This window comes from Lissotriton vulgaris, chromosome 1_1 (genome assembly GCF_964263255.1).
Source record: "Lissotriton vulgaris chromosome 1_1, aLisVul1.2, whole genome shotgun sequence".
NCBI lineage: Eukaryota > Metazoa > Chordata > Amphibia > Caudata > Salamandridae > Lissotriton > Lissotriton vulgaris.
Window position 1 is genome coordinate 2,139,303,226 of NC_141685.1, and position 6,000 is coordinate 2,139,309,225.

Below are 6,000 nucleotides of genomic sequence, written 5' to 3' on the forward strand. Positions count from 1 at the left end.
CAGACCTGCCCTGTGTAGCGCTGCACTGATAAGGACATCTCTGGTATATGGAGTGTCCTTAAATGTCTGTTTCATAACCACCATGAGTCACCGCATTTTACCTCAGCTGCTTGTCATATCAGCTACCTCCCAGCGAAACAAGAGTTAAAGGCTGGTGAAACGATCTGAGCATAGACCGTTCATTGTGGCCCAATAAAGTGTTCTACTCTCCAGAAACCCAGTTCGGAAGCCGTAAGACATTGCTTTATCTCTCTCAAACTACAACGTGGCATGCACCTGGTCAAATTTCAATGCACGTACTTCACTGCGCTGAATCAATCGATGATTAAAAGTGCCTCTACAGCTCTGAGATTGATTCTTATAAGGACTGTACACAGGTGAATACGGTGATAACCTAATAGAATATGGAACAATGCATATTTTTGGGCTGCCTACCGGTGTGACGCTGAAAGCTAGCAACCTAAACTGTGTGTGTTTAGTGTGTTTAAAGTGTGCAAAGAAAGTTGGTTCACCCTAAGAATCGAACCATCTTGATTTGGACACCTTTTATGGGGCTAAATGAAAACAAAATGTAAAGATGGTAAAAAAAACAATATTTGTTACGTAACAAAACTCTTCCTTAAGATATTAGTCTAAAATATTCACCCCAGTTTCCTTACTCTCACAAAAAACAATAGTATTCTTTCTTTTCTGCGCTTGTTTTTTTCCACTTTTCTTTGGAAAAGCTGCAAAGTCAATACTCTCCCGTAAGCCAAGCAGTCACAGGTGATCCATTAGAATATGGATGAGAAGCAACAGAGCAGACGTACACATCAGTACAATAAAGCATGCATCACGTAGTGCTGTGTGACAGCGAAACTTTCCATTCAAGGTTAAAAGCTTACCCAGTACCTTATTAGCGGGCTGATTGCAGGCCACTGTGAAAATATTTGTTAATGGCAGCACCGCAATGCGCTGCAGTTAACATCAATATTTTCACAATTGCCCGCAATCGGCCCACAGCTGTGCTCCTTTCAGAGAAGAAATGCATCACATGTCGTGCTTTTGGACTTGCTGCATTTCTTCTCTTAAAGGAGCACGGCTGCGGGCTGATGGCGGGCCATTGTGAAAATAGTGATGTTAATTGCAGCGCATTACGGTGCTGCCATTAACAAATATTTTCACAATGGCCCATCAACAGCCCCTGGCCGCACTTCATTAAGGAGGAAATACAGCAAGTGCAGGAGCCACCACAACCAGGAAATTATCCTTTTTCGCGCAGCTCACGTTATAAAAATGGCGGCGCAAATGATCTTCCCGGATGTGCTGTGGGTACGCACTCTACATGAAGCACTGCACGCTTAGAGGAACAGACTTGCGCGCGCGCGCTCGGCCGCGCACGTTGCTGGGAACACTGACCATAACTTTCTTTCCCTGTTTCCAAATTTTTCCTCTTTTCTGTACATTTCCGCCCTTCATATTTATCCACTAATCTGACTGGATACATTCCATCACACATGTCAGCATTTCTCCATCTGCGCATTCAACTCTCATGTGTCTCTCCCCATAAACCACGCAATCTACCCCTTGGTCTGATATGTCTTTCCGACCTTTCTCGTTCCATTTTGTGCATCTCATCTTCCCATTCCACTAAAGCTTCAAACTGAGTTGGTCTAGGTCTTGGCTCAAGCTTCATCATTCTTTCTCTCAAATTTCGCAAAACTGCCAAATTAAAACATCCGACTTCTGGGAAAGCTAACGCACCATCATTCCTGGTATACCTTGCCCAATTCTCTAACCAAACACATGTATGGTAACCATATTTCGATAACATATAGGAAGCAGGCGTTTTCTGCGGAGGAAGTATTTTTCCTTCTTTTGTTACTATCGCCTTATCTTTCACAAACACATTTTTCAATTTCTTAAACCATGAAGATTTCTTCTTTTCTTCTTCGTAATAGTAATCCATTTTTCTGTAAATTCCCTATATTTTAAAAGATCGCGTACTTCTCTGTTGCAGTTCCGTAACACCAACCTATCACAGCGTGGTTTACACTAGCATACCAATTAGAACAAGATACGTCTCCTTAGTGCCTAACCAATAGTTTCGCTGCTTCTCCGTGATGCACCAATCAGCACTTATTCGGTCTCGATCACAAGGGCCAATCCTTGCGCGACACTTTTTACGTCACCAGCGCTTCGGCTTCTGCACCGCCGACTGACCCCCTCCTTTACAGGATTTATCGAGAAGCCAGATTTACAAGATATACAACTGAATCAGTTAGTAACTTACACAAAACAACTCCATTCGTCTGTTTCGCTAAACAAAGTGATAGTTTTTCTTAATCACACAAGTATTCTGTATTTCCAGTAGACAGCGCTTACCTCTTCTCTACCACAGAATTTTACACTTGCCGATAAAGTAGCGCTTACCTCTACCTTTACCCTTCTCACAAGCTCGGGTTAAGTTCTATTACTCTCCCAGCAGTAAGTTTTAAATCAGGATACGCAATGATCCCTGTACTTGAAGGCTAAGTTTTTATAGACTGTCCTCGCTATGCATTTATCCTTTCACACTTAAAGGTCCCTAAACTTGTGATATGCGCAAATACCACTGTAGTATACGACAATACTAACTTTGAAACAGACTATGTGATGTGCAACTTCACTTGCCACACTTCCTCTGCCTGCAGACAGAGTAACCAGCTCCACGCAATCCTCAGAAGCCTTTTCAGGACTACATATAACGTAAAACAAACTCAACAGATGTTAGTCATGTTCTGTACATCAAAACCCTTATATAAAGCTTCATACATAGTCCTAGCTAATTCTATAGCAACCAATGCTCTACTACCAAGCTTATTACTGATGCAGCGCTACTCCAGAAATAATTTCTAAAATCATATCACCTTTCCCTGAAGTACCAAATCATACATCTACTCACCAGTGGGGCCCATAACACTGTGAGTTACTCACAAGACACTTTCATCTTACTTCATGGATCAGTGAAATTCAAAGGAGTGTTGCTGTATCATAGTGGAGCGTCTAAATCAAAACTAAATATTTATACTATTTACACCTGCAGTTTAAATGAGTTTTACCATGGTTTTATTTAACACGACATTTATTTAGGCACACCACACCATTATGGTGGACGAATCTGCTAGTAAAAAATATGGCGTAGGAAAATACAAGACCAGCTTAATTCTCCATTTATCTAATTTTTATTTCAAGCAAAATTTAGCGTGTCTAGCAGTTAATTCGCTTTATTTATTTCTTTATTTCAAAAGTAACTTTTTTTAAAAAGGATTTTTTTTTATCTCAAACAGTTATATTCATTTTATTTCAAAGATTCAGAAAATAGACATTAATATTTAGGTTCAGGACATGGGTATTAGCAAAAGACAAATAGTTCCCAAAATTCATTTTCTCCTGACTTCCCTAACTAATAACCTCAACTAAAGATTCAGTCCTCATTCAAAATAATAGGAAAATTATTAAAGCATCTTACATCACAGGAAAATCAGCATTCCAACAGCATCTCAGGAGGAAATCGAAAATTAGTTTTTTTCTTAACCCTTTCGATGCTCATGACGAGCTCAGCTCGTCATGATGCACAGTTGAGCTGTGCTGATGACGAGCTGAGCTCGTCATGACACCAGCAAATGGTAATTTTCAGCACAGGGGGGGGGGGGGAAACGCCTAGCAGCCAAGGTGTTAAGGAAAATCATGACTTTATATACCCTTTTCACTAACTTTATCTATCTACAAAAGTAACTATCAGCATAAACTCGAGTTCTGATTGGACAATTTTGGGGGGATGTGCATCACCTCATCATTCTAATATTCAATTTCCGTTGTCTCAGCTGAATTTTAAAGAGTCCTTTGTTTAAGAAAATGTCTGGTCTAGTCACCTTCTCAAAATGTTATATCAGACTATTTTCCCAAATTATACAAAAGTGATATCTACAATTGTTGGCAGTCAGCTCATTTCCTCGTATCAGATCAGCACCATATCCTACGCTGACGATACGCAGCTTATCCTGGTACTTGACAGGGAGCTGCCAGGAGCCGAAGAAAACCTTAAAACATGCCTGACTGCCACATTTGAATGGATGAAGACCAACCATCTTAAGTGCAATTCTGGGAAAACAGAAATCTTACCATTTGGTCCGCAAAATCTGTTCTCCCCTAAGCAGTGGTGGCCTGAAGATGCTGAAGCTCCCCCAAATACCATCTCTCCTGCCCGCAACCTGGGTGTTAAGTTTGATGATGCATTATCATTCAAGCAACAAGCCATTGGAGTGGCCAGTACATGCTTCTATATCATCAGAATGCTTAGAAAATTATTCGACCTCCTCCCACTGTCTACAAGGAAAACGGTAGCGGTGGCACTCATTACATCAAGACTGGACTACTGCAACAGCCTGTATGCGGGACCCAATAAGTCTGTGCTCCACTGGCTGCAGATGGTCCAGCATGCCACCACCCGCCTGGTCCTGGGCTGGCCCAGGAAATCATCTGCTTCAGCCGCACTACATGCCCTCCACTGGCTTCCCATTCACAAGCGTATCTTATTTAAAATCTTGATCATTACTTTCAGAGCCTATCACGCACAAGGACCTAGGTATCTCTCAAAAAATTTCAAACGCCACCTCCCCATCCAGAATCTGAGATCCTCTCACCTGAATCTGCTAGTTGTCCCAAATTCAGACAAGCCACCAAAGGTGGAAAATCCATTGTGGTGCTAGGCTCCAGAGCATGGAACAAACTGCCTCCTGAGCTCCGGCAAATTTCATCAGAATCTCTTTTTAGGAAAGCCTTGAAGACCTGGGTCTTCACGCTTACCGATGCTGCCTGTAGAGCTTTAGTGTAAAGGATTTGTTCTTGGGAATTGCTCCAGCCAACCACCTTTTCCACTCTGGGTTGGTATCAAGCGCCAAGATGCTCCTTGGAAGAGCTATTTTACATTACATTACATTACATTACATCTGTGTTCTCGGGGCAGGATGTCCTTGAACCTCTTTGCTCAGGCACAGTCAGCTCATTTTCATATCTATTCAAAGTGCCCATGCGCACTCCATCTTTTATTCGTAGTTTGGCACAGCAGTCATTTTATTGCTAGTCCTCACAGGCCAGAACGGGAACTATCATAGAAACAAGCACAAATAAATGTTAATTATTGTATTTTAACCCTTCTGTTTACCTCCCCCATACTAAGGTTTCCCTGTTAGCTATTACCTAGCAAAATAAGCAACACATATGCATAATATACTCACCTGTCTTCAGGTTTCTGCCTCTAAATACATAAACAGAAAGCACATTTATGCCGCTTTTCATTAATTTAAATGTTGCATTAGTAAATATGACAACATTACTAAATTAGTCAATTACAGTTTTCCATGCAAGCAGATTAGTATTCCCACGTGTATTTGTGTGTGCATTCTATACTATGTTGGTTAATGTTTTCCACACCATGCAATTAATACAATATAGTTATGAGGAATTTACTTTGCGAGGGGTATACAAAATGTTGTTTCTCCACCTCGCTCCATCACTATCAATAGTCCAATACACAGATGTAGGAGGCTGGCTTAGTATATGGTGCTCACTTATGTAAGTGTAGTACCCTGCACTAATCCAGACAACCCTTATGGTGATTTTAGTGGCCTTAGACAACCTTAGAAAGCTCTCTAAGAGGTAGCTGTGGAGAGCAGCCTTCAGGCAGCTTGTTTTACCAGAACTTAATCTTATTGTTATAGATTTTTTTTATTTTACTGAGAAAAATCCTAATTTTAAGACTTTCGGTATTCACAGAAAGCATTTCGGAGTCTTAAAATTAGGACTCCTAACTTCTGTGAATACCGAAATGAGTAAGTGCGTTCTGTGAATACCAAAATGAGTAAGTGCCTTCTGTGAATACCAAAATGGTAGTTAGTTTAGGATTTTGTCTTAAGTTAGTTCTGTGAATCGGGCCCCATATCTTCAGACATCCATCTATGACATGCAATGCAAAGGCAC